The 15320-nt window shown below is 35.6% G+C and overlaps 1 pseudogene; it reads left to right on the top strand.

Moving 5' to 3' along the window:
* Positions 1 to 2973: 2973 nt before the first annotated feature.
* On the top strand, positions 2974 to 14054 carry LOC149239577 (alpha-bisabolene synthase-like; annotated as a pseudogene).
* Positions 14055 to 15320: the final 1266 nt, after the last annotated feature.

Genomic DNA, 15320 nt, shown 5'->3' with positions numbered 1-15320 from the left:
TGAAGGATCATATATTAGCTACATTTTCTAGTACATGCCATTCCATAATGGTTCTGATCTTTTGAGGGTCAATGGTTATACCTTCAGCTGAATGACATGTCCCAAGTATTACATTTGGTCCTTATAAAAATCACACTTGCTAAATTTAACATACAACTGATGTTCCCATAAATCTTGCAGCACTATATGCATATGTTTTTTATATTCATCTAGATTTCTGGAATAAATCAAGATATCATCTATGAATATCAAGACAAATTTATCTAGGAATGGGTGAAAAATAACATGCATTAAACTAATGAATGTTGCTAGCACATTGGTCAATCCAAATGGTAAGACCACAAACTCGTAATGTCCATAACGAGTTCTAAATGTTGTCTTACAAATGTCCTCCTCTTTTACTCTAATTTGATGGTAACCCAATCACAAATCGATCTTAGAGAAGATAGTAGCACCTTTGACATGATCAAATAAATCATCAATTCAAGGCAATGGGTACTTTTTCTTGATAGTTAATTTTTTAAGCCGCATATAATCAATGGAAATTCTCAAAGTTCCATCCTTTTTCCTTACAAACATTATTAGATCTCCCCAAGGTGACATGCTTAGGCGGATGTACCCTTTGTCGAGCAGTTCTTGTAACTACATCTTGAGCTCTATTAGCTCAGGTATATTCATACAGTACGGGGCGACACTAGGAATGCTCCAGGGACCAACTGTATTGTAAATTCAGTGTAGCTCTTTAGGGGCAGTCTAGGTATGTTCTCAGGAAACACATCAGCAAAGTCTTAGATTACTGGTATGTTTTCTATGGAAGTGGTCTTATAATTAGTATTAGAATACCCAACTTAAAAAAAATATATTGAATAGCACTTCCTAACACATTTTCCTAACTGAGAGGCAATAATGGGATGTAATTTTATTGGCTTCTTGACCCCCTAGATTTCTTTCCTGGAGCCATCTTCAACAACGTAGTTAATATACTTTTCTTTGCAATTCACTAAGTACCAATTACCTTCTAACTCATACATTCCAATCAACATGTCATAATATCCTAGTGGCAATATATTCGTATTAACATTAATTTTTAATCTTCTTATTTCAATTGAACAATCTGGTACCTTAACAATCACTTTTCTCTTGGCTTTGGTAGCTAATTGTACCATCTAGGGGTTTTTAAATTTATAAATTTGTAAATGACATTTTTCCACTACCTTAGGGTTGACATAACTTAAACTTACTCCCGGATATACTAAAATAGACATACTTTGGTTGAATAACTTACCTTCCAACTCTAACATGATAGGTTGGTAATCCACTTGATGATCTTCCAAGGCAAAATTGATTCTGAGTATGCTCCTCGCTACCTCACCGACTGTAGAAGCTTCCTGAACATTAGCAGTCTGCTCTAGTCTCGCATGATGGGGGGATTTTTTATATTAGTGAGGTTCCCAACGACCTCAACACTATAAAGGTGGTTTTTGCGATGGATCAGAATCCAACTTGCTTGATACCTCTATTTGTTTAGGTTTGTTTTTCCATTTAATTTTCTTTTGATTTTTCCCAGATTATCTATTCGGTTGATTTTTTTTTGCATTCTTTAAACTTGCATTATTTATGTTTCCAGTGTTTTGAAAGTTTTTTCTACCCTTTCTTATGTGACGAGCCTTTACCACTATCCCCCTTTTTCCTGATTTGTTGATACCAAATTCGAGACTTACGGATTGCCTCATCCATTGTCTTGGGGTTATCAAATTCTGAGTTTTCCTTCATATATACAGATAGACTACTAACAAAGCATTGAACTTTAGTTTTTTCCTCACAAATGTACAAGAAATATCTTAACAAGGATGTAATCTTGGTCACAAATTCATCCATTATAAGATGTCCCAACTTTAATTCATGAAACTCCTTTACTTTCTTGTCATAAAACCACTCTGTCAAATATTTATTTTTAAAATGCTTAAGGATTTCCCTTGTACCAAATTTTCCAAGGTCATATAGGTATGTCTATATGTTATTTAAGTGTTTTAATGAAATATAATTAATGAATAGGGTTTGGGGTTCCATACTCGTTCAAACCTTATATATATATATATATATATATATATATATATATATATATATATATATATATATATATATATATATATATATATTCTCTATAGTATGGTTGTTATTAATATTATACATTAATGTTGTATCTTGGGCTAACGTCGAACTATGCACTACTTGAATTCTTGAGGGACGAAGACGCAGCTACGAGAGCTCCATCTCCATGGCAGGAATTCATCTGGATCATGTGGCGAGGTCAACAACGGACGTCCAACGCCTTGCGCGGTTTTACGAGGAGGTTTTCGGGTTTCAGAGAATCGATGTGCCCAATTTCGGGTTCGAGGTTGTATGGCTCAGTTCTGTTCCACCCTCATTTTCTTTGAATCCCAACTCAAGTCTATCTGAAAGCCCTCATAGCGCAAGCCCTGATGTCGAGAAGGATCTGGAACGTCTGCCACGCAGCCATCATATTTCTTTAGGCGTGCCTGACTATGATGTTTTCGTCAAAACCCTGAAAGGGATAACAAATGTCGTCGCAACGCGTTTAGAGGCCAGGTTGTGCCATCCCCAGAACGCGCAGAGCAATGGCAGGGGGGAAGAAGAAAAGAAATCCAGGACGCGGCAGGGTTGGGATCTGCAGGTTTTCACACTGGATCGGTCGTTGAAATCAAAGAAGGGGGACTGCATGATGCAGATCTGCTCCCTCCCTCAATGGATTGGCCCAAACATTGCAGATCCGGCCCGGATCTAACCGATCTGGCCATTATTCGAGAACAGCCAGAACCCAGGCAATAGGTAAGGTTCAAACATCCTTCATTGAGACCCGATCGAGAGATATACCCACAGATCTGTGGCAATGAGCATAGATCGAGCATCGGGTTTGTAGATCTAGACCTGCAAATGGAAGAATGACCCTATATGAGGTCAGATCTGGAAGATCGCTTACAGCCAGAGAGCACGAAAATTAGCCGCGACACCAGATTAGGCGGATCAGGAACTCAGACAAATCCTAGGCTACAGGTAACATCAACTCGTTTTCAGATTTTTATTAAAACCCCTGAGGGGAAAACCAATTTAGTGTGGGTACATGCAGAAAGCACCATCATGCAGATGAAACAGCAAATATGGGCATTGACGGGATACCCTGTTCAGATCCAACATTTGGTCAGTGGTAGGTGGTCCCTCCAGGATAGCAGAACCCTGAAAAACTATGAGATTAGTCCAGAAACAACCATTGTTTTAAACCTTAGGCTGAGAGGAGGGGCTCTGCCTCAGGGACAGCCAAGCTCCTCAGGAGGAGACAAGGGGAAAAAGACAGCACCTCAGCATCAACCCAAGGGAGGCTCCTCCTACAAAAACATTTTACAGGGTAACAGAGATCCAGGGTCCTCTCCAGATCAAGGTGGATATACGCCTAGGCCATACATAGTAGATCAGCTAGGGCAAACTCCAGCCCTTAACTTTGATTCTATAGGGCTTGATGACTTCGTTAAGTCCTATGAAACGCAGGCCCTAATTTGCCGTTTTAACAGCTTTTGGCCAAAGCCAATGGATTTATTTCACTGGATTTTCACCAATTGGACCATGGAATGTGATATACATTTATGCTCCAAGGGGTTTTTTATAGTTAGATTTGCTTCCATGGAAGTCAGAAATACAATCATCAGTGCTGGGCCTTGGTTTTGGGGAACATCGGGTCTGTTTATGACCCCATGGTTTCCAGATTTTGATCCAAACAAAATGACTGTCTCCAAAGTGTCGGTCTGGGTCCGCCTATATAACCTTCCCCTTCACTTTTGGAGTGAACGAGTTTTGGAAGGAATTGGGAACAGCATAGGGAAATATATCAAAACAGATCTGGAAAGGATTGATGAAAGGGTCTACACTTTTGCACACATTTGTGTGGAAGTAGATCTAAGTAAAGGACTGCCGGACAATATAAGGCTAATCTACAAACAAAAAAATTGGCTGCAAGGACTAGACTACGAAAACACTGCTTTCAGATGTAGGCTCTGTAGGCTGACAGGACACTTGCAAAGCACATGTCCAGAAGCCAAGAAAGCAAACAATAAAAAGAAGCAGAAAGGGAAGCAGAGGAAAGGATGGCAATTTCCCCCTCCTGACTCAGAGGACGAAGAATCAGAAGCAGAAGAGGAAGATACCCCCGCAGAGAATGCTGAGATTTCCCAAGAAAAGGAGACTCAGAAGGAAACCACATCAGACAACAAGGCTTCACAGTTCCATTCAAATCAGGCAGAGAAGGCAAGCGAGGATCTGAGTATGGGAGGGATCAAACGGCATCACCACTCAGATACTTCAGACTCAGACAAGGAAACAGCCTCACAGAAAGCAGAAACACAGTTAGTCATAGCTTCGATCGAGCCCACTCAAGGAGAGTGGCGCAAGGTCGAAAAGAAAAAGGGGAGAAAAACATGAAGTGTGAGTCCTATACTCACTACCGGAATCCAGTTTTTCTGCCTTTTTCTCCTTTCTTCTTTCTTTTTCTCTTCTACTTCTAAATGCACGTTAGTTTTGTAGCGTTGCATGGGGTGCGAAAGCACTCGAGCCCAATGGGAAACTTATGGAAATGCTTCAATGCATCTGCTTGTGTAACTTTTCATTTTTTAAATAAAAGGTTACCGCTTTTTTCTTGTGAAAAAAACATCTTGGGCTAACGTCATTATCCCATTCCATGGTGCAATGTGGGGGTGCTAGTTGCCCAACACTTTGGATAACTCAACGAACATTATCGAAGTACCATAAGCTTACACCTATGAAGTGAGAGTGGTTTGTTAGGTGAGCTCTATTACAACCCTTGCAGGTTGGATACCATTCTCTCATTTGGTAATCGGTTATGTCTGAGATTTTTTCCTTTTGTTCTATCAGCCCCTTCTCCCTAGCAGAATCATGACATTCAGCGGTAAAATTTGCAGGGTTTATATCCCATGCATGGAAGTGGCTGCTACATTTTCCACTCAGGCTTGCCAGGGTTTGTAAGTAAAGGGTAATACATTGGATTTTGGAGTCTGAATATGTTAATTGAAACTTCACACAATCTGATTCTAGGGTTCACCCTTATTTTGTTCTCAGGGTAACAACAAATGGTCGAGCGACATGTTTTGTTCAAGTAAGATGGAACGATTCCCTTCCTTTTCAATGTTCTGTTATCATAGTCCTTCTTAAATGGCTTCTTACACTAATGGTGTTGCACGCAGTTTTCCTGCATAGGTAACGTGTCCAACATGCTAGCAGACTCATGGTGTTTATTTTTTGGGCTCTACACATGGGGTTTTCTTGGCATAACATTCTAATGAAGGATTTCTCATACAAGTGCAACAATTTAACTTCTCTTCCTTACATAGAGTCTCTCTTGGAGTTACAATGTATTTGTTCTGAAACCCCAAATCTTGAAACGACGGTCAAGTTTTGGGCTAATGAAAAAGAAAGACACATATTGTTAGTTGTAGTGATGAACATCTCTCTTCTTAATATCGTGTTCTGGATTGTAACTTTGTTAGGCTCAAAATGCGTGAGAAGGGTTTGTATCTATTTTCTTCAGCATTTATAGTGATTGTAGTATTCTTGCTACTGAAGTTTTGTCTGATATGAATACTTATATGCCACATAAATGCAATTATTTTCCTTGTGTCAATCCCTTGTAAACAGCTAGAACTGTGTGCCTTAGGGTTTATTATCAGATTTAAAACTTGTTCTGGTTTACATTAGGTTCTTTGCATGGTTTACAATGTTTATGAAATTACTCATTGATATGGAAATTAGATGATGTATTATAAAATTCTTTCATGAATTTCAAATGTATAGGGATTTGCAATAATTTAACTGTAATTAGTTTAGGCAGTTAGTATTGTTTTCCTAGTCTGGTTCTAGTTCAAGATTGTCCTCAGGTGGTTGTCTCAGTCTGGCCTTGCCCATGGACTAACCTTATCGAGAACCCTCGATAATGTTCTTTGTTCTTTGATACTACAATTGTGGACTCTCTCTGAGTGTGATAGTCACTACTTAACTTTATTTACTACAAAATATGTTACCCCACATTCATTCTGATAGTTATTTGGTTTTTAGCTAGTGGTTCATCATTACATTGGTACTAACTCCTATAGTATTTTATTTTCCCATTACATTCCTATTATTGTTCTTTGAAAGAAGTTATATGCATATATTATCACAAGCAACAATATGATAGTATTGACACTTATACTTACTTGACTCTGTTCTCATAGAGGCATCGTCATGCGTTAATGCACAATTCGTAACTTATAATCATAAAATGAATTTACATCTATATTTTCTTTTTGTTTCACCCAACATATTAATCTTTAGATCACAAACACATTTTATATTCTTGTAGCCATACCGATTCCATTTTTATAAAGGGAAAACAAATCAATAATATAATTATACATAGACTTGATACTTCCACTAGCATTCTAGTACGAATACTTATTGCTAAATGAGGTAGACTACGAATTCACATGGTAACCACACCACCAAACCTTGAGAAAGATAGTTACATCATTTTCTCTCCCTCGAGCATCTTTGTACCATAACATTTCTTTATTAGTAACCCTATAGGGTTAGTTCTTAGGCAATAAATTATATCTAACTTCCATTATACTACCATAATAATTTAATTAATAAAAAATAGTTTTCCTCTTGCTTGGACCTCAACTAAACTATTTCTAATCAAAAAATGGCTTCCTGCTTCATGGACAATTAACCTATATATATATAAGCATTCCATGTTTATAACCAAATGTTTTGACTTATCACTTTATGTTCAAATAAATTATTATAATGTCATTAAATTAAGTTGCGAAGGCTTTTGTGCATAGAGAGATTTATTTATTTATTATTATTTTCTTTTTCTTTTCTGATGAAAAGAACACTGGTTTATATTATGTACCAGTACATTCTCCAGTATGAAACAAAATTACGTTCTCTAGTATGAAACAAAATTATCTAGTATAGCACTATCATAAATACCAACAAAAACAGAGTGTCCCAACTATGTTATCAAAATGTACATCTCAAAATACTATCACAACATATATGCATCTAATAACAAATCAACAAATACAAAAAAAACTGTAAGATATATTTAAAGATCTACCTTCTGAATCATCACATAAATCATTTAAATTGCTTAAGCTTTTCTAATAGCTAATGTGGTTCATCCTTAAAATAATTAGAAAAAGTGTATATATATAAAATAAGTTAAAGTTAACTTTTTATATTTTGTTATTTGAAAATTTAATGATATTTTATTTAAATTGTAATTTTTAATTATATAAACTATATTGTTTAAAAAGACTTTTCCGGAGAGATCACATTGAGTAATTATTTGAAGCCAAAGTTTCGAACCCTCTACTGTGGTTCGTCATGAGGACAAATGTGGAGTATCTGATCTAACCTCAACAATATATATAGGTGTAAATGCTCTAGAAAAAACCAGAAGAAAAAAGTAAAAATAAAAAATAAAAAAAAATTAATAAATCAAAAAGTAAATTATTAAATAAATTCAGTAATAATAATAATAAAAGTAATAAATATTTAATGTTAGGAACTGCTAAATTTATGGAGAAATTAAAAGGAATCAAAAAACAAAATTCATTAATAATAAATAAATATATATATTTTTAATTTATAGCTTGAATTTATTTAATTTAAAAGGATTCTAGAAGATCTATAACAATAGTAACCGGGACATAGATATTCAGAGTCCATAATAACCGTGATATGCAGGACTGGGTCAAGTAATGTGGACATGCTCATTTAATTAAATTATTACAGCGACGTGTATGATTGAGACATATTGTACTTGTCTAATTAAAAGATTAGATAGATGCTTTGTTCAAGTCATACCGGGAAGGATGGAAATTAAAAAGATTCTCAGACGGTAGTGGGACCTTAGACGAGATGTGATAGGAAAGAAGTTGTTAGAGAAACTTTGGGGTTCCGAAGACTTTTACAAAAACAAAATAATTTACCACGCATAGCCAGCAATCAAACTACATCTCACTGCACACCTCAGTGTATAGTGATACATAAATTATTATGGGAAACATTTTTCAAAACAAATATAATTAATAAGATTGCTACGTGTTATTTTTTTTAATATAAGTTTAGTAATATAAATTTTGTATGGTGTGGTATATAGTTTAAGTGGGTCTAATGGTTAAGAGTATGTATCTCTTTTTGGGAGGTTATAGGTTCAAAATCAGAAGGGGAAGAGTAGAGTATATATGCTTTGTAAGATTTAGTAGTCAAATCACTGAAATAAATCCCTTATCCCACAAAATTAGATAATAATAATATTAAAAATTTTAATTGCAAAACAGGGATGTTTTGAAGTGGATCTCTTGTCTCGTCCGCATGGGGTAGCTCAAGTGGCAATGGCCGTGGAAATGAAGTCTCACCGAACCGGAGATCTTGGGTTCGATTCTTGTGCTACCCTCCCTGGAAATAGGGTGAATAACGGACATGTAAAAACTCGAAAATGAGAAGGTCCCACCTAAGCTTACAAAAAAAAAAAAGTGGATCTCTTGTCTCACAAAATTAGATAATAATAATAATATTAAAATTTTTAATTGTAATTTGACTATAAAAGATGTTTCATATATATATATATATATATATATATATAGATATAGATATATATTAAAATGATTAAACACATGCATTTACGGACCACCAGCGGGTTATTTCAGGTGGCGTGGTTTTCCTTGATAACAGTGATGTGTCAACTGACATTCGCGCATAGCAGCCAGAGATGGCTGTCCTCACTGTTGGTTTGACAAACTGAGTTTGATAGGTTTTTCCACCTTTTGAAAAAAAAAAAAATAATAGAGTATGTATGCTTTGAGGTGGGTCTTTTGTCCCACCAAATTAGATAATAATAATAATATAAAAAATTTTAATTGTGACTTGATTATAAAAGATGTTATACATATATATATTAAAATGATTAAACACATTCATTCATAATTTTAAATTAATTAATAATTTGGTGTAATTATATATGGTAGAGTATGTATCTTTTTGTAAATTTAGTAGTCAAATCACTGCACGGAGGTGGGTCTTTTGTCCCACAAAATTAGATAATAATAATAATAATTTTTTTTTTTAATTTTAACTTAACTAGCATTTGCACCAGATGTTGCAAAGGAAACACTGTAAGTTTTTGTACCCGAAGGTGTTCCCCTGAAAAGTGCAGCATATGAGTCCTTGAGGGTCAATATTCTATTTAAACATATTCACGCCTCAAATAATCTCTTTTCATTGGCTTTGCCCTTAGAGGATACATTTATAGTAGGATTATTTTTTATATTCACTAGTCAAAATTGGTTGGTTGCAGGGCATGCTATCAAATGAAACTACTGTAATTGCTGAAATTGGCGACTCTTGGTTTAATTGCAAGAAAATTGTGCGTAAGTTGAACATCATTTCTCTGGAGTGGAAACACCTTTGTAATTTAGGAGCCTCCTTGTTGAACATCATTTCTCTGGAGTGGAAACACCTTTGTAATTTAGGAGCCTGCTCGTTGAACATCATTTCTCTTGAGTGATCTTGTATATTACTTAGACTTTGCACCTCAATTGCTAAGGTAAGAATTTTCAGCTCGATCACTCAATGTATCTGCACCTGGCTTTGCTGCTTGTTTTCCCTCTGAATTGTGTTCATTGATATTACTTTGCTACTCTCAGGACTATAGTACAATCTTATCCCAACTCAACTCCTGAAATTGTGTTCATTGATGTTATATAATTACTTTGCTAGTCTCAGGACTATAGTACAAGCTTATCCCAACTCAACTCCTGAAAAGTGAATTAACTTGTCCTCCTCGATCATGATTTCCTCAATTAGTTCTCGGTTGTACAAAGTTGAAGCATTTTCTCCCCTAGTTACAAGAGCTCCATTCAATTCCATCAAAATTAGCATGCTCAATGGAAAGTATTACAAAATCAGCAAACAACTCTTTTGGAAATTATAAATTAAATGTTTGTTTAGAAAAAAACATTGCACTAACATCTTAAGCCTTTGTAATTGAAAAAAACATTCATATATAATGGAATTTGGAATGAGTGTCTTATTGATAAGGTAGCTCCATAAATTTTGATCTTATCACTATTCATGGAAGAATTTGCCACCAAAATTATTGGCTCGCCAACACCAATTTTCTTGTCCAAAATAGATATGCATCATCAAATGCACAAGATCCTTGACAACTCACAAGATGAAATCCATCTAAAGTGAGAAAACAAACTCTAAATTTGTCCATTATTTAATCAAAATTTGTGTCTAGGAAAAATAGTTCAATAAATAAATAAAAATTCATCCTAGACCTGTTGAATTTTTACATTACCTTAAATATATCTCATTGCACTAACATCTTAAGCCTTTGTAATGGAAAAAAACATTGCACTAACATCTTAATCCTTTTTAATGGAAAAAACATTCAAGCATAATGGAATTTGGAATTAGTGTCTTATTACAGGTAGCCAAAATCTTCCAACCACTTAAACGAGATTTAGGTAAAACCCAGAAAAAAAAAAAAAAAACTTATGCTTTATACCATTTACTAAGATCAAAAAATGGTAACACCTTATGCTTGAGATATGGAAAAGAACCATAATGTTCATCTTGGAAGTTTGATTTTCTATCAAGGTTCTCATATTGTTTTAACTGGAAAAATTAAATTGAATGAAAATAAATAATTATAGTAGAAATTTATTTTAATAGATTTATTAAATAATGCAAGGGATCCCATTTTTTTTCATATACAAGAACTAATACATGAAATTAAAAGATAAAAGAACTACTCTTTAAAATATTTAAATTTAGATTAAGGCTTAAGATAATCTTATAGCGTTGATTAATTTCCATGATATTCAAAGCATTACTTAAAAAAATATTAAATTTCTTGAGGCTAAAAAACATTCATATATAATGGAATTTGGAATGAGTGTCTTATTGATAAGGTAGCTAAAACAAAAAATGGTAACACCTTATGCTTGATGGCAGGCTAGATTTTAAACAACTGGAACAATGGAGTCTTCAAGGATTGCACCATAAAGAACTTTTAAAATAAGCAAGGGCTAGAACAATATGTCTAAAAACAATGATAAAGGGGAACTTAAACCATTGGTTTTACCGAAAAGCATCTTTTTGCAATAGAGAAATTTGTCGTCTAAAAAAAAATACCTGTGAGATTGTTTCCTACCTTCTACCGCTTGACTCACTGCCCTCATCAACCTTGTGAACTGAAGACCTACCTTCTTCGAACTTGTTGCTTGCCCAAGTTATTCTCTTATTTCCCGTGCCCTGGAGATGATGAACTTTCCACGAAGGTAGTAAATAACGGTTGATCAAAAGGCAGGGTTGTTGGTAATAGTAAAAGTAAGTAGGCAGTTGATTAAAGGTAAATAGTCAGCACTAACCTAGCTAAGAACTAACACATCCAACCAATCGTAGCCATTTTTCATTGAGTACCTCAAACCTTCTGCAGGTTTTCAAATCCTTCGCTAGTTATGCCGGCTTGTATCCAGTAGATCTGATGGAACGCCTCCTGATCGTGGATAATGTTGAATGCCTTGGAATCGACAGACATTTTGAAAAGGAAATCAAGGAAGCTCTGGATTATGTTTACAGGTGACAATAGAAAATTATATTTTACTAGCCTAAGAATCCATATTTCCTCTAAAAAATCCTTGAGTGTAAAATTGGCAAAATCTATCTCATACAAACATTGGAATGATCGAGGAATTGGGTGGGGAAGCTTGAACCCCATAGCAGATCTTGAGACCACCGCTTTGGGATTTCGGCTGCTTTGGCTGCATCGTTACAATGTATCTCTAGGTAGGTATCAATTTTACTTAATTTTCTATCTAAAGAGATGCTTCAAGATAATAGCAAAAAGTGTGCCCTGGATTTTTCGACACATCATTAACTGTTCCATGCTCTAACATTTGAACATTGTTTTATTAATAGTCGTTTTAGAGAACTTCAAAGATGTCGATGGGCAATTCCTTTGCTCGACCGGTCACTTCAACAAAGATGTAGCAAGCATGTTGAGCCTTTATAGAGCTTCCCAGCTGGTATTTCCAGGAGAAAACATTTTGGATGAAGCTAAAAGCTTCACTATTCAATATTTGAGAGAAGCTCTTGAGAAAAGTGAGACTTTCAACTCATGGAACCACAGGGAAAACCTAACTGAAGAGGTAACTTCACACAACATACATATACTTGTCACTTGTTTTCTTGATACAAAGGATTGGGTGAATTCCTAATCATTATGAGATTTAATATTTTTTTTTCCTTTGCCACTGCCAGATTAAATACGCGCTGAAGACTTCATGGCATGCCAGTGTCCCCAGAGTGGAAGCAAAGAGATACTGTCAGGTGTATCGCCCAGATTATGCACGCTTAGGAAAAAGCGTTTACAAGTAATTTTGAGCATCATATAATAATTGCATAACCTGAACTTTCTTTTCTTCCTCATAAATATAATACTATATATTATGGGATGGAGAGGGTGCTGCATATTCTAATTTCAGGCTGCCCTACGTGAACAACGAAAAGATTTTGGAGTTGGCAAAGTTGGACTTCAACATTGTCCAGTCCATCCACCAAGAAGAGATGAAGAATGTCACCAGGTAACTAATAGTTCTAATAAAGAAAATTATAACCATTTCACCTACAAAATTAAAACCATATCGATCATTAGATGTCTTGATTGTGTCTGACTTTGCATGCACATCACATCACAGCTGGTTTAGAGATTCGGGTTTGCCTCTCTTCACCTTTGCTCGGGAGAGGCCGCTGGAATTCTACTTCTTAATAGCGGTGGGTACGTATGAGCCCCAGTATGCCAAATGCAGATTCCTCTTTACGAAAGTTGCTTGTTTGTAGACTGTTCTGGACGATATGTATGACACATATGGAACCCTTGATGAATTGAAGCTATTCACTGAGGCTGTTAGAAGGTAGGGATAGGTCATCACGATTGGATCACATTGCATTGTAGATCACTTTGTTTCTATTACATGATGTTGCAGCTAATTAAACATAAGTTATACAAATTAAGGGATCAATTTATACAAATTATGATGATTACTCTGATTAAGTCATGTTGGCCCAACCTTTTCAGGTGGGACCTCTCTTATACAGAAAACCTTCCAGACTATATGAAACTATGTTACAAAATCTATTATGACATAGTTCACGAAGTTTCTTGGGAGGCAGAGAAGGAACAGGGGCGTGAATTGGTTAGCTTTTTCAGAAAGGGAGTAAGTAAAATTGAATTTTTTTGTTAATACATGCATACAAGGCTTTCAAGATGAAGGGATTTCTGTATTAATTGATTAACATGGGGTTTGATACTGATTTTTATATTAATATCTGGATCCATTGATATGGAACAATGGGAGGATTATCTTCTGGGTTATTACGAAGAAGCTGAGTGGTTAGCTGCTGAGTATGTGCCTAGCTTGGACGAGTACATCAAGAATGGGATCACTTCCATCGGTCAACGTATACTTCTGCTGAGTGGAGTGTTGATAATGGACGGGCAACTGTTGTCGCAAGAGGCGTTGGAGAAAGTGGATTATAAAGGGAGACGTGTTCTTACAGAGCTGAATAACCTCATTTCTCGCCTGGCGGATGGCACAAATACATATAAAGAACAGAAGGCTCATGGAGAATTGGCTTCCAGCATTGAATATTACATGAAAGACCACCCTGGATGTAAAGAAAAGGAGGCTCTGAATCACATCTATGGGATTGTGGAGGCGGTAGTGAAGGAGCTAATAAGGGAGTTTCTGAAGGCAAACGATCATGTGCCATTCGTGTGCAAGAAGATGGTTTTTGATGAGACGAGGGTGGAGATGGTGATATTCAAGGACGGAGATGGCTTTGGCATTTCCAAGTGGGAAGGGAAGGATCACATCAAAGAGTGTCTAATCGAACCACTCCAACTCTAATGGACTTATATGATCATGACTGAATCGATGCAAAGCATGTGGAGAGAAAAAAATAATTTCGTTATGAATGGGGAATTTTCAGTTCCTTCCTTTCTAAATACATTGCTAGAAGAGTGCTTTATGGGATGTGAAAGGCATTTTGGTCAATAGAAACTACCTAGAAATTGAAATACCTGGAAACACTGAAAAATAACCACAAATGAGCTGTGAGAAACATATGTATTTCTAGTTTTTTAGGCTTTAGTAGAGATAACAAGAATCATTGTGATATACCTTAATATAATGACACCTCATGCTGTTGTTAGAATATCTAGCCAAGCTCGTTAGTGAATTTTTTTTACAATAATGTCACAACCATCCAAAAATGTAGGACAACCCAATAGACTATAAAGCCCATCCTTGTTGTAGGCTGTCGCATTATCATACGCCCACCTGAAACCTGGTTCATAAGACATTTATTTCCAGCTTCGTAAAAGCGTGAAAGGAATTGAAAACAATTCGTTCAAATGGAAGAAAATATCTTTAAAATGTTACTAGATCCTGTCTTTAAAGGGAGATGTAGTTGCGCAGGATTCCATTGTTTTGGCGTTCCCTTTGATCAAAACTTGTGGTCGCTTTTCATACATGTGGAAGAAATAAGAAGGGCGGTTGTTTCTTGCAAAAGAAAGAGAGAAGAGATCATCTACAGGCTCTTGAATCTCAACACTGCGAGCGACTTTTTCCACCAATGTCTCTTCTGGATGAAGTATTTGCATACTAAAGCAAGGCGGCTCGAACCCTTGTTTAGTTCAAATGGACAATAACCTTTCGTTTTCAGAGGCATCACCTGGTCTTTGAAATCAATTAGGTTATGAGATTAATGAGCCAGTCAGTTGAGGGGCAACGAGTTAATTATGAGATTAACAGAGGAAATTATTTCAATCATCTAACACCTAATCAAAAGGGAGTTCATTTCAAAGAAAAACTCCTTACATCCTAATTATAATCTTTTTTTTTCAATATATAATATAATAATAATAATAATAATAATAATAATAATAATAATAAAAAACTAGAAATAAACTTTCCGTAGTTTATGGTGATACCACACCTCATTAGACCGGTGGACCGTAATGGAAACTAGCGTTTTTTCATCAAAAGTTTGCACCAAATTAAGTCCCATTACACAAGTGTGGGGCCCGGCAAGCGTTTCATGAACGTAAGGGCCAAAACATTTCCTGGTTTATGATATAATATTAATGGAACATAAGGGTCGTTATTAAAGTC

This window comes from Pinus tabuliformis, chromosome 8, assembly GCF_031772625.1.
Source record: "Pinus tabuliformis cultivar Carrire ecotype Pingquan chromosome 8, CPIR1, whole genome shotgun sequence".
In the NCBI taxonomy this organism is placed as follows: Eukaryota; Viridiplantae; Streptophyta; class Pinopsida; order Pinales; family Pinaceae; genus Pinus; species Pinus tabuliformis.
The sequence above is the reverse complement of the archived record's forward strand: the minus strand, read 5'-3'. Positions and strand labels throughout refer to the sequence as shown.